This window comes from Abramis brama, assembly GCF_963993115.1.
Source record: "Abramis brama genome assembly, chromosome: 3".
Classification (NCBI taxonomy): Eukaryota; Metazoa; Chordata; class Actinopteri; order Cypriniformes; family Leuciscidae; genus Abramis; species Abramis brama.
In genome coordinates, this window is record NC_139965.1 from 41,469,128 (window position 1) to 41,494,069 (window position 24,942).

Below are 24,942 nucleotides of genomic sequence, written 5' to 3' on the forward strand. Positions count from 1 at the left end.
CTACTGTCGGGATTTAAAGAAGCGTCCTCCACTCCCTGTTGGAGCCTCAACCGGTCCTGTAGAACCTAACTAGCAGAGGTTAAATTGCCTTTAAGCACCTTGTTATCAGGCACCTTTGTCAGGTGCTGGGAGTCTTAAGGCCCTGGACTAGTCCAGGCAGGGTGTGAGTGATTTCCCCCAGTAGTTTTGGGGTAGTAGAGCTGAAGCTCCCCTGCAGCTTCTTAGAGGTTAGAGTTCTTTGTAGCGAGGAGGGTGAATTGTTATTCTAAACGAAAACTCCAGTGTTTGCTCTGTCGAGTGATGGTGATATATAGGGCAGCGTATAAAAATGGTGTTTCTGGGCCAGTATTCCCGAAAAGCTGTGTCAAGCTAAAGCAGCTGACATATCTAAACCTTAGAGCTCTGCTCCTGGACCGCAGGTGGCTATGGCTGGGTCCACATGGAAGAGAGGAAGGTTAAAAAAGGCCGGGAATTTCGTTGTCACGGGGCATATGAGCTTGGGTAATGGTCGAGGGAAAACTACCCTTGACGGTCTATAAGTCGTAGGTTGCGCCCGGTATGATTGATGCTTCTGACTCCGGCTAAACAAGTTTGTAGAGTCAATAATGCTATGCCCATTGTAGTTGTGCATAGGCACAGCTAATGAGGCAGGTATTTCCTAAGCATGGCGTAGTGGGTATTTGTTTCCCATAGTGTCGATCCAAGACGCAGTGTTGAGTTCCACTTCGAAAGGGAACGTCTCAGGTTACGAATGTAACCATGGTTCTCTGAGAAGGGGAATGAGACACTGCATCTCATTGCCATGCCTGGCTTGTCTGCACATCTCCTTCAGACAAAAAAGTTGACGACGTCTATTGCAGGTGCCGCCTTATAGCACAGGCACTCCGGTAGTGACGTCATGGACTGTCGTCAGCCAATGAAATAGTCGTGTGTATACACGTGCTTCAGACACCAATTTTACTGATGGCGTTCCCCATAGCATCAATCCAATAAGAAAGAAAGACAGACAGACAGACAGACAGATAGACAGATAGATAGACATATATATAGACAGACAGACAGATAGGCAGGCAGACATTTCTCAAGGCCCTTTGGGAACAGAAAGGACGGGGAGCAGAGAATACAGAGAGCACTCACTTCCTCATCTCATACTCTCTCACCCTCTCAGTATGTCCATCTTCATTTCCGACTCTCAGTTCACTCTGCTTTACAGATAAATAAGTACTTTCAGTCCCAGCTGAAATGCATACCACCATTAATGTGGTTTGTAGGATTAAATTATTTAGTAGAAAGTCTAAGTGTAATGTGTTGGTTTAAAAATATCCTTTTTAAGGAAAACAGCATAGACACAGCAGATAAAGCTGATACTGCTAATGTTGCCAATCTCTCTTCATTCAGGATGCTAGTGCAGAGAGACAGAGGCTATATCATCATAAAAAAGACCATTTGAAAAAATGTGAGGATTTCAGTGGGGAGAAAAAGAGAAATATGTATTTATTTGTTTATAATAAAAATAAAAAAATAAAAAAAACAGTTTGGAAACGTTGCCTATGAATTGAGAATACACTACATAAATGACATATAGCTATATAGTATATATAGCTGCACCAAGTTACACCCCTTACTTCAGCAAATTATCAACTCACACATTCACCATTACAGAGGAACAGGTGCAGCACCAGAGATACAATAATAGACATTCAGTCTTGAATGTATCTCACTAGCAGCTCTGTGCTGAACATCTACCTTCCATTGGACCTTTGCTGACCCCTTCAGGGCTCTAGGTTGTTGCAAAATTTCTGTTGGCATTCCCTCAAATGTGTAAACAATATCCCCAGGAACTTGTGAAATGTGTCACTTGCAGGAAGCACACTAGATTCAGAGTAGCATGTATCATATGCTGCCATGTCACATGGTTCAGCACCATCTTCAGGTCAAACAACAGGGTTCAGGCATCAACCATTGCAGGACATGAATCTGCAGCCTTTCAGCCCAAGTCCAAATCTTTTGGCATTTGACTATACCACCCCTAGTGAGGAGAGGTGCCGACATGACAGGAAACCAAATATTTAATAAATAAATCAAAAGTACCAGTTTAATTTGAAGTGCATCAAAGAGTAAATAGGAAATGACATCATAGCTGTGGGCAACGGGTTGTGAAGAATAGCTTTACTTGTACTCACACAAAACATGGCTGACGCATCTACTTCTGACTGAGTTCATGAAGGTGGATTCAACTGCCAAAACAGTGCAGAGAATACAGACTACATTCATTCACAGCTCAGCTGTTAATGCGTCTTTGCAGACTGACACGAATATTCTCATTTTGTCAATGTGACAGTTTTGCTTTTTTGCTTTTTTAGGAAAGATGTTTTAATTTGTTTTCCAAAACTGTTAAAACATTAAGATTTTGTATAAAACAAAGCATTTTGTATTTACATAAAACAACGGCTTGGTGACAAAGGAAGAGGAAGTCTCTAGCTGCATCCCAATATGTATTCTTTAGTATCTAGTAGGTGAAAAACAGTATGTGAACAGTTGTATATCCGAATTCACAATATTCAAAAACAGTTGGCAAAAGGTTCCAAGATGGCTTAACACTTCCGGCAAAATGAAGTTGTGCAACTGATGGACACTTTACTATCCCATGAGACCATGGAGTTGCAGTGAATTGCAGTGAAGGGACACAACATATGCTGATAGGTCACATGACAAAGACAGCATGACAAATATACTTGTCTGGTCAGCTGATCAGGCAAAATGAGGAGAATGGGTCTAATTGCAGCACTATTATAAACAAAAAACAAAGATGATAGACTACAAGAAAAACAGCGAAGAAGATAACTGGAGAAAAACACTTAGCAGCATAAACAACACAAGACAATGAACTGAACAAACTGAGGGCTATATATACACAGGGCAAACTAATGATGAAAACAAGGAGCAGGTGTGTGTTAATCAATAAATCAATGAGTAACCATAACAACCAATGAAAACATACTTAGAAACCATGAAAACGAAAGGAAAAAAACAAGTCCATGAACATGAATCGGAAACCAAAACTGAATGTGACAGTAGTAAGCCCAAATTACATTCAAACTACACACATTGATACTATAACATACTTTTTCTACAGTTGCGAATTACTCATTCAAAATAAGCTACTCAGTCAGATAGCATGCAAGTTTGAACACAGTCTCTTTTGTATTCTGTGTCATTTGAAAACACCATAGTTATTCAAAAAATATCTTAACAGCTGTTTGAAAACACGTAAATACCTTTCAGCTTCCGTGACAAGTAGGTGTCAGTAACAGAAAGTTATTTGTGTACTGCATTTCTACATTCTATATAGGTGCCACCAACTGTCAGGGAGTGAATTTGCCATCTGCCATTTTTTAGACAAACTGTACGAAAAAAAAAAAAAAAAAAAAAAACAGACTGAAATTCCATGTTGAACATTTGTGTTGGTGTGAATAGGCCTTCAGTCTTCAGCTCAATTATCGATTACCTTTCCTTATTTCTGTATATTCAGTGACAGTGAATCCACAATACTGCCACTTTGAAAGACAAAGTCTTGGAAAAGTGCCAAATCTTGCCAGTCACTCCATATTTTACACTGACTTACACTGCAAAAAAAAAAAAAAAATCCAGCATTAATGAATTCTATGTTAGTCCAGGCTGGTTAAAGCTGGTTTATCTGGTGGAGCAGCATAGTCATGCTGTTGTCAATCAAAACTGAGCTGGTGTAGCTGGTCCACCAGAACACCTACTTTCCATGCTGGTAACCAGCAACCTGCATCCCATGTCCAAACATCTAACACATAGGATAATACTGGTGATCAGCAATGCTGGATTTCAGCAGGGTAAACTTAAACCCAAATGTTCTTAAAATGATCTGTTAATATTCATGGATTTCAATTAAAATACAAACAAATGAATATATTCAGACTTTACAATCTAAAACAGTTAAATATAAAAAGTGATATTTCTAAACCAACACTGGAGATTAAGTTGTGAATGTTAGTGAAGCGATGCAACTGATGCTGATAGGTCACATGACAATTACAACATGATGAATGTAGTGCATCCAGATTATATTCATACTACACACATTCATATAGAAATTGAACATACTTTTTTTTTTTTTTACAGTTACAAAGTAGTTACTGATTCAAAAGAAGTAAGGATCTGTTGATATTCATGGTTTTGAATTAAGATTGGCTACAAATAATACAAACAAAGGTAACACTTTAGAATACTGTTCCTTCATTAATGAATAACTACACATGAACAAATGAGTAATGCACTATTAACATTGTAGTAACTACTATTAACTAACAAGAAACTCTGATTAACGAATTAGTAAGTCATAGCGTTCAGTCGAATGTGTTAGTTCACTATTAGCTAATCAGTAACTACTATTTTTCATACCTCACTGAAGACTACTAAGAACTACTATATACAGGTTCATAATTAATATTAATAATGCATAATATATAATAAGGTAATGGTAACTCATTAGTAATTAATCAAGTGTTATTACATCCTTCTAAAGGAACTACTAAGAATTTGGATCAGTATTCTAAAGTGAAAAACATGATAAATACCTAATAGTGACTGAAGTCATTGTAAGCTTTTAAGGCTTTTGTAAGGTTTTGGATAGTAATGACTCAAGTGTTACTACATACAGTATTTCTAAAGGAACTACTAATTATTTGGATCAGTATTCTAAAGTGAAGATTATGGGAACACACTAGTAATGACTAAAGTGTTACCAAATCCATTGGAAGGAATTACTATTCAAAAGCTTACAAAAATCTCAAAAGCTTACAATGACTTCAGTCAATATTATCATGTTTTTCACTTTAGAATACTGATCCAAATAATTAGTAGTTCCTTTTGAATGATGTAGTAATACTTGAGTCATTACTAGTGGGTTACCATTACCTTTTATTATAAATTATGCATTATTCATGTTAATTATGAACCTGTAGATAGTAGTTCTCTGGGAGGTATGAAAAAAATAGTAGTTATTGATTAGCTAATAATGGACTACTACATTCATCTGAGCGCTATTACTTACTAATTTGTTAATCAGAGTTTCTTGTTAGTTAATAGTAGTTACTAGAATGTTAATAATGCGTTACTTGTTTGTTCCTGTGTAATTATTCATTAATGAAGGAACAGTATTCTAAAGTGTTACCCAAACAAACATACAAATGGATTCAGATGTTAAAGCCTAAAACAGTGAGATCAGACTAATGGACAAAAATAGATGATGAAAGCATGAGTTGCCCTACCTTTGTCTGAGTAAAAATGTTGAGCTAGGGGAAATAGGCTAGTAATTGGGCTGACTCTGAGGCAGGTGCACCTGGGGCTCCCCTCGGGCAACATTACCACCAGCCACGAAAAACAGGATGGTAATTACCCTGCATAGGGCTCCAATCCTTTGTAATGCAGCCTCTGTTATGAAATGAAGAGTGACATCTTTCTCTCTCTCTGACATACCTGCACTCATTAAGCCTGTGCGTGCAGGTGTAGGTCAGCCTGGAAGATGGAGAAAAAAAAAAAAAGATGATTAAACAATGACTTGATATAAAATCATCCCTTTGATCTTGTTTCCGTATTCTTTTGGCCGGCTCTGTAGCCTGAGCTGCAAGCCTTACCCGTGCCTCCTCCGCCGATAGCTAGCTATCAGGCTGAAAGACAGTAACACACATTTAATGTGATTAAGTTTGACACAGAAAATGGAACAAAGAGTTAGACGTAATCAGGCCTCGGTGCCCTGCCTCCCGGTATGGATCTGTTAGAGGTGAAGTAAGGTGGCAGGCAATTTTGTGTTTACACTGCCTGCTACGCTAATAGATTAGCCCATCACAGGATAACTCGTCCTAAACAAACACTAATACTCATGCCAAATTGATGCTCATAGCTATCAATAATGTGGCTGCTCAAGGCAATGGATGTGAAATTAACCTTAATTTGGGGATTCTGTACTATCGGTTACAGTCCTGATAACAGCAGAGCTTGATTAAGGAGAATGAATTGTGCTGCACATTAGTAAATTTAATTAAAGTTAAGATTACTTTGTTACCTTGCTAAACGTTGTTACACCAAATATATAACTGTGCTGACAAAGTGCTGTGTTCTGAAGACCTCCAAATCAAGCCTTACCTGCAAACACAACAATCTACTGTATGATACCATCAAACAAATTTGCAATTTAATGTAATATATTTATTATTGTGTTTAAATAAATACAATTCCTGTGATTACACCATTACAGCCATTACACCAGTTATCAGTGTCACATGGTCCTCATTTTAAGTTAATGAGTAACTTTTGTGTGGAAAATGTGATACATTTTTTAAATGTATGTATGTGTGTGTGTATGTGTGTGTGTGTGTGTGTGTGTGTGTGTGTGTGTGTGTGTGTGTGTGTGTGTGTGTGTTGGGGACTTAAACCTGAATGCCGGTGGGGACTTAAACCTGAATGCACCCATGAGGGGACTCGTGCCACTGTGGGGACCTAAATTGAGGTCCCCATGGGTACACAAGCTTATAAATCATACAGAATGAGGTTTTTTGAAAATGTAAAAAAGTGTTGTGTGATGGGAAGGTTTATGGGTAGGGTTAGTGTAAGGGGACAGAGTATACAGTTTGGACATTACATCTATGGAGACTCCCCACAGAGATTTTGTGTGTGTGTGTGTGTGTGTGTGTGTGTGTGTGTGTGTGTGTGTGTGTGTGTGTGTGTGTGTGTGTGTGTGTGTGTGTGTGTGCGTGTGTGTGTGTGTGTGTGTGTGTGATATTAGAAAACAAGAAAAGCAATCACTAATGCACCCCCAGTTTATAAATTAGATCACAAATTCCTTGAAGTGAAACCACAGAACAGGTAGCAATGCACTCTGTGTTCCAGCTGCACACTGCCACTATTTTACATGCAGTGTAATTCTTTTCCTTGCCCACCATTCATCAGCTGTTCCCCGTTTGCCGATGAATGATTGAAGGGTGTCGTAGAGTGATTGTCCTGCATCGCTGCAGCCAACGCCTCAACCGTACTGAGGTGGCAAACAAATGATGCCTGAAACAATGGAAACAAATCTGTCTCTCTACCGCTCTCTTTTATCTATCAGCACTTTTTGTTTACCTTCCAAATGCAAATAGAGGTGCCAAGCGGTGTTCCTATATTATGATTTACTAATTTCTGATACATCATCAAGATCTGCCGTACACACAGCCCCACCAATCGACTGATGAATGTTCCTCAGGCCCAGTCAAGCATCAGCAGCCACGTCCTCTGTTTTGTTTCATGTAATATCTGCTGCTTGGAGGTGATTTATATGGTGGCTTAATAAAATGCAGACTTGTTTGTACAGTCGTATGGATGGATGCATAAATATGAAAGGACCTGGATGAGATAAGAAAGAGGACAGGGTGAGGAATGAATACCGCAGGTCATTCATTTAATTTCCAATGGAGGAAGAGCCCATATGCGTATGCAGAATTTTTGGATCCATTTTGAGCTTCAGGTGCATTGAAATATTTGCGGTTAGTCTATATGCGACCACCTGCCCAGATGTGATGTATTCTAATCAAAACTATGAGCTCAAAGTGAGAATTGCCAATATTTTTGCACTAAAACATTATTCTTTAAACACTATTTCTGTAAAATTGGGTGCTTATTTTAATAATTATATCTGAAATAATTATTTTAACTTTGATTAGCCAAAGAATGCTACTATGCTTTCCTTTCAAACATATTGGTGGTCATATATCTTATGAACATACATTTGTTTGTATACATTCATAATTCAGCCATTACCATGGTGAGTGAGCAGCTGCTTCAGAGTTCCATGAAATGTTGGAGACAATGAAAAGGCTAAAGGGATGAAGACTTTATTCAAATTTGTATACTGTAAAGCCCTGTCCTCTGATGGCTACACAATTAATAAGCATGTTTTAATTTTGCTGATATGAGACTAACATGGGCAGCTGAGGTGAACCCAAGTAAAATTGCTATACTGTGCTGGTCAGAATTATTTACCCCCTTGGTAAATATGATCAAAGATGGCTGTTAAAAAAAATAAATCTGCATTGTTAATCATTTTGATATTTTATTTTAAAAAGTAGCAACAATCGAACCTTTCATTGAAGTAAAAGAATTTAACTGAATAGAACCCGTCCCGTTTGAAGTTCCAGTAGTGTCAGTTACTTTTCAAATGTTTTATGGACAGATGAAACAAACCAAAAAAAAAAAAAAAAAAAAATGAAATACTCTGCTGTATCTTTAATGTTGTGGGCCTAATTTTATGCCAGAGGTCCTGGACATCTTGTTCAGATACATCATGGATTCGATCAAATACCAACAGATAAAAAAAATCAAAACCTGAAAGCCTGTGCTAGAAATCTTATAATGAGCCATGCTTGGATCTTCCAACAGGACAGTGATCCAAAAACAAACATCAAAATCAAAAGATGTTTTTGATGTCAAAGATGTCAAAAATGTTTTGGAGAAACACATTTATTTCATAATGTGATTTTCCCCCCACTTTCAATTATTTTACTTCAATAAAAGGTTAGTTTTTTTTTTTTTTTTTTTTTTTTTTTTTTTTTAGAATATCAAAAGGATAAACAATGCAGATTTATTTATTTTTACAGCCATCTTTGATCATATTTACCAAGGGGGCAAATAATTCTGACCAGCACTGTATTATTCAAAGTAATTAGAATTTAAAATCCTTCCCTCTGAATATTAGTCTATACAAATGCTATAATACACTAACAACAACACAACTAATAATGAGGTGACAGTGCATAGCACCAGTAATCAAAGGGCTATTTTACCCCCAAATTATGTTTATTCTGTACATTTATACTATTTAAACTAATTTTACATTAGTAAACCACCACATTTCTTAACGTCAGAGCTCTCACAATGAACATCAACAACATCAGGGTTAAAACTGCAGCCTCATTTTCATTTGAATGCCAATAGCAACATCTTTATTAAAGGATTGAAGGTACTAAAGGAGTGACTGACATAAAAAAAATAATTATGTAATGGATGTTTATTTTAGACTAATTGTTATTTTTAGTCACATTAATTTAAATTATAGTCCCCTCACACTGTTGTTAGTAGCCTAAACTATAAACTTTAATAATTTAAAGCTGCCAACCTTTTGCACAATAATGGCTGCTACTGATTAACATGACTCATCTCTCCATGAGTTATCTATTGTCTGCGATGTCCTTTTACAGAGGGCTGCTTCTGACTGTGCCCTGTGAGTCACTCTCCCATCCTCCACTCCCTACCTAACCTCTGAACACCTCTAACAATCCACAGGAGGACTGATGTCAGGTCGCAACAATGGCATGTTCGCTCGATAGCCCTGCCGGCAAATTGCTTTTTAATGTTTTTGCACAATGGCCCGAAAGAAAGCCGATTATTTTGCTTTAAATCTGCAGCAGGCCATTGAAGTTAGTGTGATACATGTTTCACGAAGGAGCACAGGTGTCAGACAGAGACTGCGCGTGTGTATGTGTGTCAGTGCTCAGCTGTTTTTGATGGATACAGGGACGGGTGGTGAATAGGTCCAATGAAACAGGACACAGACTGCTAGCAAGGTCCTTCGAGGCTGTGCCTCTTGCTAGTTGACACAAGGCCACCAGACCAATTTATCAAAGCACTGAGCAGAGAAGATGAAAGGAGAGCAAAGTATAAAGCAAGACCTAACAGGTATTCAGTTGATCTGTATAAGCAGGAGTCAATGCAGGAATTTTCAACTTTATAGAGCCAGGGACACCCATACAGGTTATTGTTTATTATTATCATCTCTGCATATATGTATATTTTTGTACATAGCAATACTGTCTATTGTATTGCGTCTTGTCTCTAGTTTGTGGATAAGTACTTTGTACAAGGTACTTATATATGACAATAAACAATTTTGACTCTGATTTGACCAATCAATCAATCAATCAATCAATCAATCAATCAATCAATCAATCAATCAATCAATCAATCAATCAATCAATCAATCAATCAACCAATCAATCAATCAGCTAAGTTTAATGATTATTACATTATTAAATAGTTTATAAAGTATATTAATTGAATAGTCATCGAATAGTATCGTTAGTTAATATCTTTAGTTAAGATCATTAGTTATTATTCATTCAAATAATATATATATATATATATATATATATATATATATATATATATATATATATATATATATATATATAATTTATTTTTTTATTTTTTTTTCTATTCTATATGTCTTATGTCTTTTTTGGTGACCTTCTGCAGTACCATCACAGACCCCCAGGGGTCCACTAGTTAAACAAATATATATATTATATTTGTACAAGGAAGATTGTCTCTTTATCTTTAAATAAAATACATATAGGTGAAAGACAACTATTAACATTAGCTAAAACATGTATACAGCTGGTCATCCAGAGTTACATTAACAATAACTGATATCTGTTTTAACAGGCTAAGCTACAGATGATTTGACTTGTGAGGCAGAATGACAAGCAAAATGAGATAGCTGGGAATGTGCCTTGAGGGTCTAGTTTGCCCATCATCGCGTTTGTTCTCTATGTGTGTAGCACATCTGCCCCCTCTGAGCGCTCCCCATGAGCTCTCTTTTAACTTGCCAGAGGAAGATCACTTTGGAATCATATTAATTAAACCATAAACTAATTGTATGTTACTTTGCTGTCAAACGATTTGGTATCACATTTCATTTTATTTAATGTTTTTGGGACAAAAATGATGATTCCCTTGTTTGCTGTAAGATTCCAGCTGTCACTAGTTTTAAGTAAGCATGTATTTAATTAACAAAACAGTTCAGTGAAGCATGCGTCAATATTTATTTCTATAATGAAAACAAAACAGTGCTCACTCAGAATTCAGAACACTCGAAATGTGTCTAAAGATTTACAAGAATATAGTGAATTCACAGAGCAAGTAGAGAATAATTATTGTTGTAATCTTTTATTATATATTATACATTTAAGATATCCTTTAATTTGTGGTTATTATTGTTATCTCTGTAGCCTATACATAATTTTTACACATGTGCTGTCTATTGTATTGTGTCTTGTCTATAGTCTGTGGAGAAGTACTTCGTACATGAGTCTTACACATATGACAATAAACAATTTTGACTTTTTTTTGACCCATCCATTTATCCATGCATGAAAGTCAGATAAATGGACCAACCCCCCCAAAAAATGGCAAAAAATGCTCAAATTGAGTGCTCGACAAAGAAAATAATAAAAATACTATAAGAAAAACTCTCTGACGAAGAGCCTGCGTGCTTGAAACATTACCTGTGTGTCCACTATTAATATATATATATATATATATATATATATATATAAATTTTTTTTTTTTTTTTTTTTTTTGTTTTTGCCATTTGTTGCCATTTAAATCCTGTGCATATAATTTGTTCCCTTGATTTACTAAATTGTGGCCACATTGTAATACTTTGTTCCATTGTTTTAGTTAAATCAAAACGAGGGAATGAATTAGTTCAACACGGCTATGATTTAGTAAAATGAGAGAACAAATTAATAAATCATGGGAATACATTTTTCTTTTTTTTTAATAAATTTAAATAAAACTGAAATAAAATATAAATATTATTTAAAGTTATTCAAATGACTAAAACAAAATTAAAAGATAAAACTAAATATAGCCCTGATCTGAGCAATAGAAGCCAGAACACTTTGGGAACCTGGTATGAAAATAATAATGTTTGTACATCGATTCTGAGCTGCAAGTAGCTCAGAAATTCTGCCCTTTGCCTTTAATTGTGTTGTTCCTCCAGCAATGTAAACAAATATTTTCATGATTTGTTATCACAACTTTTTATCTTTTGTCAGATCAACTTAGATTATTAATGTGGTTCAGATAACATAATATTTTGAGTGGATGTTAATTAAACCAATCTCCTTCATTGTATTAACTCAAATGTTTTTATTTCAACTAACTCAAAATTTTAAGCAACTTACTTTTTGACGTTAAACCATCAATCATTTTTTTACAGTGAGGCAGAGAGAAAATAGTTATGTAATCCACTGTAATCAAATATATACAAATTGGTCTAGACAAAATAATTGGTCTTTTAACAGTCTCGATTCTTCTTTTTGTTAGTGTAATATCCTTGTCGTACATGTGTTCTTCTCAACTCATTTAGGCACAATGGAATTCATCGTTCATCTGTATTTCTTCCTATAATATTTAGGATGAACACTCTGTCATACCTTTAAGGAAAGAGAGTGGGGGCTATGACAGCACAAACAAATACAAACAGCATCAGCTGTGGCAAGACTTTCGCTGGTTCAGCATAAAGCGAAGGCACGGGAGAAAATAAAAAAGAGGGAGTGAGGGGGTATATGTGCTGCATTGGGGGACTGATTTATACATGATCTCAGGTGGGGGGTGAATCCGCCCGCAGTCTCCCTGCCTGACGCTGTCGCCTCTAATGAAGCAGAGGTGCATGTGAGGAGACAGACGCAGTCTCGCACAAACAAGGGCAACCAGGCCTCACAACATAGCCCCTAATGAGCCCCCGGTCATATTTTAGCATAATGCCTCCGCACACCCCATACACAAGAGAGTGCGCAAACTGATATAGCCTATGTGTTTGGTGTGCTATTGTATAGATGCATACTTAAGGACCATCTCATTCTCTTGTGGGATCTCTCACCCACACATACATGCTCATTTGTCACACATTAGCATGCATGTTGGAGCACAACATACATTCAAAAAGAAGGAATTAATGTCCAACACGTCTCAATAGCTTTCCTCCAATCCTTCCGAGGCCTTGAGAATGCAAACTCAGGTAATGTCACCGTCATATCCCCTTGTTACGGCTCCCCCACAGGGCCCTCTCCATATGGCTCAGTCTCAATGGCAGGGCTGTGAGATAGAGGGTAACGAAGCCAGCGCTATTTTTAAAGAGCCTTTCTCCATTTCCAACACAGCTTGTTAAGAGCTCATCGTTACCACACTTCCATACTTTCCCATCCTAGGTGCTAAGGGCAACTGAGCCCGGGCCTAGATAAAGTGCCAGAGTTGTCACATAGTCTTACAGAGATAGTGTTTCACCTCACTAATCATGCCTCTATGAGGGAACGTGGTCAGGTGCTGTCAAGGCAACAGGGTAAGTGGCGAGCAGGTATTGCTTTAGCTTGTGAAGCATTCCAGTGTTGATGTTGGGAGGAGGCCAGGTCTTTATATAGATTTTGATGCCGTATACGAGCTGGTAAAGGTACGTGAGCTGGCCTGCGGTGCCGCAAGGGATAACTCACACCCAGGGTAGCGATGTAAAAGTGGGATTTAGAGGGCAACGATTAACCCTAGATGATCTCGCTGCTTGTTTTGGGATTCAAAGTGCATCTGGATACATATTTAGCTATTTATCTTGTTTCATTTCTGCAGACAAATAAAGAAGGGAAATGAATTAAGAGCAACTGGCCAAGGTTTTTTTCTTTAAATAATTTAATACTTTTAATACAGCAAGGACACAATAAATTGATCAACGGTAATGGTAAATACGTTTATAATGTTACAAATGTATAGATTTCAAATAAATGCTGTTCTCTTCTTTTCTACTCATCCTGAAAAAAATAATCATGCTTTCAACAATCAAGCGTAGCAGTTCTGGCAGGTCACGTTAGACAAGCTCGCATCAGCTGACCCTCAGCTGATCCACATCTACCTATAAGAATACGACGCTATCACCATATACATATATAAGCTCCTTCAGTATTATCAGCAGCTATCGCGTTTCTCAGGAGCTAACTAAATGGCAAAATTCAGCTGGCAAACAACATCATCCCACAAGGAATCGTGCAATCGGGAATTTAGCAAGAGGAATTCGTTCCCCACAAGGATTTCTCCTCAGATTCATCGTAAACTTGAACACGAGATTTGCCGCATTAATCCTAAATTGCCAGATTTGGAAGTGACCTCAGTCTGCATTGCTGCTCGCATCGCTGCATTATTGACACAGGACTCGACGCGATTCATTCTCCATTCATCTCTGAAAGTCTTCACAAAGCTAAGCTAAGTCCTTAATTAATGCTCATTGCTAAAAGCTATCAGGGTATTGGCAACATGCTTGTTGCTAATGCTATACGTGTGGCTTGGGTTTATCTAACTTAGTCATTTTCATTAAAATGCTCTTGCTAGGCTTATGCGATCATATTGGCTATGTGCGTTGCTATGTGTAGCCATTGGCAGCTAATCGCATTGCACTATGCAGCACAGATTCAAGCAGCTGCTTGATATGAATTAACAATTCATGGTGCAAACGGAATAATTCTGCTGTGGCACAGCTTTAAAAAAGACATAGTGAACAGTCACAATTCAGTTGAGTCACTTCAGCGTTATTGGACACGCTTGGTCTAACTAGTTGTTGGAAACACTATAGTGTATTGTATACCATGCTTTCATTTTAATGCATTGTTTTTTTTTTTTTTTAAGGGCTTGCATCTTTATAGGCTGAAATTCAACATGGTGGTATATTTAAGCTGTGTATATAAAAAAAAAATATATATATATATATATTATTGCAACACTGCTTGTTCTAAGGTCTATCTAGTGCAGGGGTCACCAAACTCTGTCCTGGAGGGCCGCTGTCCTGCAGAGTTTAGCTCCAACCCCAATTAAACACACCTGAACCAGATAATCAAGGTCTCAATATGTATACTAGAAACTTTCTGGCAGGTGTGTTGGACCTGGTTGGAGCTAAACTCTGCAGGACAGCGGCCCTCCAGGACCGAGTTTGGTGACCCCTGATCTAGTGGCTATAAAAAAAACTGCTTGCTTTAAAAGCTGTTAGTTGCTATTGGTAACATGGTTGTTTTACTTTCAAGGTTATTTAGCCCAGTTGTTAATTGGAACATGGCTGTGTTTTAGGCTTATACCTGGTGTCATTGTCACATGCTGTGCTAGGCTTATCAGGCATCAGTAATATGCTGTCATTCAGCAACATTGCTATCAGTACTGTATGGTGGTTGCTAGTGCAATGTTATCAAATATATGCTTGTTACTTCGGCTTCTAGTATTTTGTGCATGCTGTCCTCAGCAACATGCTGTAGTAATCAAGCGTTGTTTATGCTATCTGGTTGCATTGGAAAAATGCCTTGTTCTTTATTCTATCTCATTATTGCAACATAATGTGTTAAAGTTACCACATGCTTGCGGCTAAAGCTGTCTAGATATCGGTAACATAAGCCGCTTTCCGACCGGAGGAACCTTTTCACAGTTCCTAGAACTATTGGCTAAAGTACCCGGATATCGGCGTGTTCGCACTGCAGGAACTAGGAACGATTTTAGTTCTAGGAACTCCATTTGGAGGAACTAATTTAGGTCCTACTTCAGAGTAGGGTCTAAACCAGCACTATAGGAACTACTCGTGATGTTAGTGTACGCTGATTGACCGAACGCACGCGGAGCACCAGCAACCGCCATTTTTAAAACAGCTTGAATGTAAACACACAGATTATAGCCTATATATTTACTCCGGAAACTAACTATACAAACATGGAAAACAGTGATAGATGGGTCTCTAAACCTTTATGCTGAAGAGAAAATCCAACGCAACTTTGAGGGGACCAAGCCAAACATGATTATGTTTATCTGCCCAGCTAGCAACACTGGACATCAACCACACGGCATAGGCTTTTTTTCATATACTGTCTACTTTCTATAATAGTTCTATCTAATAAGATATTAAACAGTACTGTTAGACAGATCGCTAACTAATAAACACAGAGAATGCGAGCATTGTTTGCTCTGGCGTTCTCAGCGCCGCCAAAATAAAGGTCCGTCGCGCCGTCAAAATAAAAGTCACCGTGCTTGCGTCACTCCCTTACCCCTCCTACCAGTTCCTATGGCCACTTGGCCAGTGCGAACGCAAACAGCAAAACCAAGTTTGGGGGAGAGTAGTTCTTAGAACTGTTTAGAAGTGGACAGTTCCTAGAACTAAGTTCCTGTAACTACTTGGTCGGAAAGCGGCTATACTTGTGCAAAATACACAGTACATTCACCGCAGAGGTCTGTCATTCAACACTAACAACATCGTAGCTTGATGGTCCTGTGAAGGAGTGTGGAATCATGAGAGTCGTCATCTTCACCTCCACAGCCGATGGAATCCATGGGACGGGAACAGAAATCATGTTAATGAATGAGGAAGCACACTGTATGCCATTGCTTAGCTGCGCACTGCATCTGACTCAGAGCTAGAGGGTGTATGCTTCTCTGACCGGACTACACTAGTTTTAATACTATTCCAATGGTTATACAAACATGCTAGTCGTATCAGTTTTCTTGCCGCTAGTCGGAGCTATTGCTGCCAAACTACACTAGTTTTAGCAATAGTTCTGTGATTTATACAACATGCTTGTTGTATCAGTTTGTTGCCGCTAGTCGGATCTATTGCTGTAGGGTGTATGCTTCCCCTGCCAAACTACACTAGTTTAGCAACAAGTTCTGTGATTTATACAACATGCTTGTTGTATCAGTTTGTTGCCACTAGTCGGAGCTATTGCTGTAGGGTGTATGCTTCCCCTGCCAAACTACACTAGTTTTAGCAATAGTTCTGTGATTTATACAACATGCTTGTTGTATCAGTTTGTTGCCGCTAGTCGGATCTATTGCTGTAGGGTGTATGCTTCCCCTGCCAAACGCCTCGGTTACGACTGTAACCTCGGTTCCCTGAAGAGGGAACGAGCGTTGCGTCGAGTTTGACGCTATGGGAACGCTTTGCGTGATGACGTCTTGAAGCACATGTAAAATCAGTCCAATGGTGTGGCGGAACGTCAGAGGCGGGTGACGTCACGTACCAGGAAGCTATAAAAGCCGGCCCGAAACAGAAAACGAAAGCTTCGTAAAGTCTGAAGTCGTGTTGACAGGCATGAAGGAGATATGGCAAGGTGACGCAACGCTCGTTCCCTCTTCAGGGAACCGAGGTTACAGTCGTAACCGAGGCGTTCCCTTTCAAGGGAACTCGCGTTGCGTCGAGTTTGACGCTATGGGAACGTCTATACCAACGCCTCCATAGCTACAAATGTCTGTCCTGTGTGAAATCTGGTGAGCAGCACTAGGAAGACAAAACATGAGACCCTGGAGCAGAGTCTAGATCCAGAGAGTAGAACCTGACGAAAGTGTGCGGTGAGGACCAGCCTGCCGCATCACAAACGTCCTGTAACGAAACTCCTGATATAAGGGCCTTAGAGGCCGCCATACTCCTCGTAGAGTGCGACCGGACAGCCAAAGGAGAAGGCTGTCCAGCCGCCTCATAAGCAAGTGAGATAGTCTCAACCACCCACTGCTCATCCTTTGCTTAGACACTGGACCTCCCTTGTTAGGGGAGCAAATGTCACTTTTACGCCACAGGGCAGCTCTGTGGACATACGCGTCTAACGCCCGAACAGGGCAAAGCAAATTATTAGCCTCCTGGTCCGATTTCGAAAGGGAGGAGGACCTCCAAGTGCCACGAGGGAAACGAGATACCAAAGGGGTCTTTCCCCACAGACATTCCACCCAAAGGACTGTGGTAAGCACCTACGGCCGCCACATAAACCTTTAAAGTGGACGGGGTCAGACCTGCAGTGAACCGGTCCTGCAGGAACTCCAGAACTGTACCAATTGGGCAGTTGACTGGATCCAACCGACGGTCACTACACAAAGAGGTGAATACTCTCCAGTTCAGGGCATAAAGTTTCCTCGTGGAGGGAGCTCTGGACTGTAGAATGGTCTCAACAACCTCAGTTGAGAGACCTGACTCTATGAGCTGGGCCCCCTCAGAGGCCAAGCCCACAGGTTCCACAGTTCTGGGCGGGGGTGAAATATCGAGCCCTCCGCCTGGGACAGAAGGTCCCTCCTGACGGGTAGCTCCAGAGGAGGCCCGTCGAGGAGCGACACAAGATCGGGAAACCATACTCTGCCCGGCCAGCGCGGGGCTATAAGAAGCAGGCAAACCCGGTCCCTGCGAACTCTCTCCAGAACTCCCGGGAGCAGAGCAACTGGGGGAAAAGCGTACAGACGTAGCCTCGGCCACGTCTGCACCATAGCATCCAGTCCAAAGGAGCTGGATGCGTGAGGGAGAACCAAAGTGGACAGTGAGACGTCCCTCGAGACGCAAACAGACCCACTTATAATTTCCATATCAGCTCCACCACCTCGGGGGTGGAGCCACCATTCCCCGGGCCTCGGCCCCTGTCTCGACAGAGTGTCTGCTCCTATATTCTGGACCCCGGGGATGTAGGCTGCCTTGAGTGACAGCAACTTCCCCTGGGACCACAAGAGGATATGGCGTGCCAGCGCAAACCCCCTTGATATAGGCGACTACCGACGTGTTGTCCGTATGTACTACACATGGTGTCCCCTGAGACCTGTGATAAAGCTCCTCAGAGCCCGGAAGACAGCTAACATCTCTAGGCTATAGAATGCCAGGAACGATGATGGTCTTCCCACAGACCTTGAGATGAGCGACCCTCAGGATCGCTCCCCAACCCGTGAGGGAAGCATCCGTCGTTAGCAGTTTGCGACGACAAGGAGCTCCCAGCACTGGGCCCTGGGACAGGAACCAAGGTTTCTTCCACATAACCAAGGCACGTAGGCATCACCGCGTGACCTTGATTGTGCGAAATGGGTTGCCCCTCGGGGAAAAACCCTCTGGTCCTGAGCCACCACTGCAGGGGCCTCATGTGCAGCAGTCCAAAAGGTATCCCGTTGGAAGCTGCTGCCATGAGACCCAACAGTCTCTGGAACTGTTTGACAGTGAGTAGCTGGCCTAGCTTTACACTTCTCACAGCTGCCAGGATCGAAGCGTGGCGATGACAGGCGCGCCTGCATCGACACTGAATCCCAAACCACGCCTAAAAAAGTGGTCCTCTAAAATAGAGAAGCACACTCTTCTTGGCGTTCAGCCGTAACCCCAACTCTTTCATATGGGCGAGAACAACATCTCGATGTTGAACCGCCATCTAATGCGACTGAGCTAAAATCAACCAATCGTCGATGTAGTTCGTGATGCGAATACCCCGGAGGCGCAGAGGCGCCAGAGCTGCATCCACGCATTTGGTGAAAGTGCGGGGTGATAAAGCCAGGCCGAATGGAAGAACTCGATATTGGTATGCTTTGCCCCCGAAAGCAAACCTCAGGAACTTCCAATGACACGGACGGATGGAAATATGCGTCCTTGAGGTCTATCGTGACAAACCAGTCCTCGGACTAATCTGTGGCACGATTGTCTCAATGTTAACATTTTGAACTTGAGCTGCATGACAACTCGAAGACCTAAAATGGGACGCAATCCCCCGTCCTACTTTGGAACTATGAAGTACCGGCTGTAAAACCCGGTTTCCCTGTTGGAGGGAGGTACATATTCTATGGCCCCTTTCTCTAACAGAGTGTTTACTTCCTGTTCCATAACCAGAACCTGCTCGGGGCCCACCATTGTGGGCAGGACCCCCATAAACCGCGGTGGGCGTTACTAGAATTGTATCTAATACCCTTTTTCCACGGTCTGCAGGACCCAACGAGAAACATTTGACAGTAGCTTCCACGCTGTCAAAGATTCTACTAGAGGTACCAGTCTCTCGAGACTGGTTTCTGGATTTTGTTGCTGTTGAGTAGTCGGTTCGTCGCCCTGTAACGGCGCACCGGCAGGGAACGACCAAACAGACTGCTCTAGCACCCTCCTCAGAGGGGGCGGGCATCCCGAGGCCACTACGTTTCCGGGTGGACCTTGAGATATGTGCTCGCCGGAGACCGCTGCGCCCTGTAACACCGGAGGCGGCAGGGTTGGCAGAACGGTCCCCTGAGGGCACCGAAGAGAGACGGCACCGTATTTTTCTCCTGCTGTTGAGCAGTCGGTTCGTCGCCCTGTAACGGCGCACCGGCAGGGAACGACCAAACAGACTGCTCTAGCACCCTCCTCAGAGGGGGCGGGCATCCCGAGGCCACTACGTTTCCGGGTGGACCTTGAGATATGTGCTCACCGGAGACCGCTGCGCCCTGTAACGCCGGAGGCGGCAGGGTTGGCAGAACGGTCCCCTGAGGGCACCGAAGAGAGACGGGCACCGTGAAAAGAGGTGTTAACCGCTCTGCTTCGGGGGGACTACCCTCATTTGTCCTGAGCCCTCAGACATCAGGACTTTTTCCCAGCAGCCTTCTTGGCGGTAATAACGGTCCGCAGATCCGTTTTACCCCTCGAAGACTGCTGGGTTTGAGAGCGCCCTCCGTGTCCCCGAGATTTTTGTGGGGGAGCACGGGAGGAAACGCTCTGTTTCTGAGTGGCGCGGTGCTCAGCGCTCTTTTTAGAGGAGTGAGGCTGCTCCCGCTCAGCAGCCTCATAGAAAGAACGGCGGGGGAGAAGTTTCTGAAGTGCAGCTGCCTGTTTTGAAGCTTCTTGTGACTTCGCTACAGCACTATTAACTGCGTCTCCAAATAACCCTTGCGTGGATACTGGTGCATCTAAAAGAACATGTTTTTCTTTGTCCTTTATGTCACTTAAGTTGAGCCACAGATGCCTCTCAGTGGCCACCAGGGCTGCCATAGAGCGGCCGATGGATTTAGCCGTCTCCTTGGTGGCCCTGAGAGACAAATCCGTGGCTCTATGCAGTTCAGACACCGTATCAGCACTAATACCCCCGCCCTCCTCAAAATCACCCAATAACTCAGCCTGGTAAGCCTGCATTATGGACATTGTATGTAAACACGCTGCAGCTTGACCGGCGGCGGCATAAGCTTTATGAACCAGGGAAGAAGTAACTTTTACTGGCTTGGATGGAAGTGCAGGAGCCTTCAGAGAAGATGCCGTTGCTGGAGAGAGATAGCTCGCGAGCGTCTCTTCCACCTTCGGCATCTCCCCATAACCATGCTCTTTATAATTGTGAATGGATGAATAGTGTGATGTTTGTGCAGTATACACTCGATATGACACTGGTTTCGCCCACGATCTCGACACCTCGGTGTGGAGATCGGGGAAAAACGGCAGGCTCCTGCGCTGGGGCTGCGCACGAGATGGCAGGAAGCGTTCGTCGAGCTTACTTTTCGAACGAACGTCCTGCCTATCTTCTGGCCACTCAATAGACAGTCTGTCAACAGCTCTAGTAATGACATCGAGCAGTTCCTCAAACGCATGAGACTGAGGTGGCGAATCCTCAGACTCAGCTACAATACTCACAACATCCAACTCCTCAGAGCTGGATAGTTGCAGTACTGGTACCTCTATCGGGGGGGAAGAAACCGCAGCGCGTGCTTCCACACCCTGATAAGAGGCACTGGATCTATCAGACGGATGCTGAGATAAGGCAGAGCCCGTCTCAACATCCACTGATAAATCCATCTGTGAACCCCAGGTCTGAGATCGACGCCGTGCCTCGGCAGCGGCGGGACCCGAGCCCTGGGGAGCGTGGTCGGGATTGAACCGAGCCAAGCGGGATCGGAGCGTACGCAATGGAAGCGCACAGCAATGCACACAGTCACCACCCTCGAGTGCTGACTGGGCATGCTCCTCTCCCAAACAAACAACACAAAGAGTGTGTGTGTCACCTCCCGTTAAATAACGCGGGCAGGGATGGACACACACTCTAAACTGCTGCTCGCTCGCCATACTGAATATATATATATGATATAGACAGACAACACCAAATATACAGACAGATTTCACACAGAGCACAACTGAAGACTCAGAAAGCTTTCGTTTTCTGTTTCGGGCCGGCTTTTATAGCTTCCTGGTACGTGACGTCACCCGCCTCTGACGTTCCGCCACACCATTGGACTGATTTTACATGTGCTTCAAGACGTCATCACGCAAAGCGTTCCCATAGCGTCAAACTCGACGCAACGCGAGTTCCCTTGAAAGGGAACTACACTAGTTTAGCAACAAGTTCTGTGATTTATACAACATGCTTGTTGTATCAGTTTGTTGCCACTAGTCGGAGCTATTGCTGTAGGGTGTATTTTTCCCTGCCAAACTATACTAGTTTTAGCAATAGTTCTGTGATTATACAACATGCTTCTCAGTCAGGATTTGGCATTCTGATTCCCCTTGAATCAGAATAAATTATCGAATTATGTTGTACTTTTAAAAATTTGGAATTAAATATATTTGCAAACTTTCACGTTGGTTCTGTTCTGTTTACCCCAAGGGGGGTTATTGCTGCTCTCCCTGCTCTTATCCATGCTAGGCTGCATGGATGCGCAGGGAGTTCTCGCCCAGAACGGAACCATACCACCAATCCAAACTGTATGCTAATTGCCAATCATATTTGACGGTAGTGGTCCTGACAGAAATGATAATAATATTAACTGTTGCTTATATTAGAATGATTACTGAAGGATCATGTGATACTAAAGACTAAAGTAATGGCTGCTAAAATTTCGCTTTGCAATCACAGAAATGCATAACATTTTAAAATGTATTAAACAAGAAAAGTTTTTAAAATGTTATACTATTTCACAATATAACTAATTTTTCATAAAATAAATGCAGCCTTGGTGAGCCAACTGAGCATAAGAGACATTTAAAAAATCTTACTGACCCCACATTTTTGAATGGTAGTTATTTTATTGTTTCATTCAATTAATTTAAACATGAATTAAACAAACATTGTTAAAATGTCTATTTAATTTTAAATATAAAAAGTGACCCTTTATTTACAATTTTATTTATGAATTAATTAATTCATAATTTAAATTTTAAGTGACACTCCTAGTCTTCCAGAATTTTCTCATCCCCTATATATTAAAATAAAATGTCTGTCGTGGTTCTGATCTAAAAAATTATAAAATATACCTAAAGAGCTCATTTCAGAGCCCCATCCATGTCATACAACAGTAATGCATGAAGAAATCTTAAACTGGGGTAATTACTCCAAGTATGTGAATAAAATGCCTGGCATGGTTCTGATCTAAACATTGTCTTTGCAGAAAATACTGTAACAACTGCTAATAAATAAGTTTTATGTGAAGTGAGAAAAATAATCAGCTTACTCGATAGCAGGTACCTACTGGGAGCTGGAGTTATTAGTGTAGAATCGACTGAAGAACCTCAGGGCAAAAACAAAGAAAGGAAAACACACCAAACTCCATTTGTCAGAAGGAAGGTTTATGTATTTGACAGTAAGTAGTATGCAACTCAAAGTATACTTGTTTAGATGATGGGCTTGAAGAGGAGCGTGTTCACTTGCTATTTATGTTCAGGTATATGGATTTTTTTAACACTATTTCAAACAAAGACAAAAAAAGCACATATCCATTATGAGAGGAGGGTCATAACACAGCTCAGTCAGCTCAGTCAGCTCAGTCACAGCAGCAGTTCAGCTTTAAGTACCTTAAGGCAACAGTAATGTTTAAGTACCTTGCCAAAAGGCCTAAAGGTACAGGAAAAAAATACATGTAATTTTCGCAAAACACAGCACTAGTGTTGACGTGAAGTGGCTCACCCCTCTAACTGTGAGTCAATAGACGGCCCTGAGCAAAAGTGCTCTCTTAGTCTACAAAAACAAATAAAAGTTTCATATTGTCAATTTAGTATGGCTTTTCTCCTCAATTACATGCACAATGTATCTTTACATTCTTTCTTAAGGAATACTTTAAAACATCCTAATATTTCTCATTCTCTCTGGTTACGGCTCCTAAAGCCAAATAGAATCAGCTCTGAACATTAAAAGCAATGCGCAAAGAACAGTCCATTGCTAACTGCCTTTCATTTGGCTCATAAAGCAAACACACATTGGTGAGAAGCTTCCTGTGAAATTGTCTTAGTAGTGTCCTCAAATTAAAATGCCCCCAGGGCTTAAAACGAGGCTTAGATATCTGTGAGAGACTGCAAGACACTTCCAAATGTATCTTAAGAGCTCATTTCAGAGCCCCTTCCACTTCATACAACAGTAATGCGCGAAGAAATCTTTAACTGGGGTAATTACTCCAAGCATGTGATTAGAATGTCATTTGATGACATTGGCTAATTAGCTCTGTCTTGGTTCATCACAATCGCTCAATAGGAAAGGCTGTCACGGCTGGCAGGGAGGTGCGACGCTCTTAGCTGGACTATGGCATGTAAGGGCTTGGATAAGAAATTGTAGGACAGAGGGTCTTTTAATAATTTGTGACACATCTGTCATGGAGAAAGGTTTGAGAGACTCTAAATAGCATGACTTTAATTTAAGTATTATTCTCTTGATCTTCACATTTTAGCTGGTCCAGAACCCTCTCATTATTAACTCTTTCACTGGATTTCTTTTTAAGTTGCCATTCAGCGGCAGCATTTTTGAACATTTTGCTGTATGGATATCTGAACACAATGGGCCCTATCTTGCACCCAGCGCAATTGACTTTGTACACTGACGCATGTATCATTCCTATTTTGCACCCGCGCAAAGCGCGTTTTTCCCTCCACAGAAGCAGGTCGCTAAACTAGGGAATGAACTTGCGCTCCCTGGGCGGTTCAGCGCAAAAAAGGAGGCGTGTTCCGGCGCAAACGTTCCTTCATGCTATTTTGCAGGTTTAGAAAACAATTGCGCCACTAACCAGGAAAAAATAGTTTAAAGTCAGTGGCGCGTTGTGCATGTTATTCATATGCTAATTTAAGGGCGCATGCTTGGCCATAATCAATGTAGCGTGTGCACAACGCGCATACACTTTGATTCTCTCATCTACACAGAAGCAGCAGTTTTCATTTTTGCAAATCATACATTATTATGATAGATAGATAGATAGATAGATAGATAGATAGATAGATAGATAGACAATTTATTATAAAAGCATACATCTAGCTTACACATTTACCCAAATTATCATACACCTTTTTAACCGAAGTTAATTTGGGTGGGTTTCTCCATCCCCAACGTCCCTGACGAGAGCGTTGCTCTCCTTGGCTGTGAACAGCTCCTGGCGCGC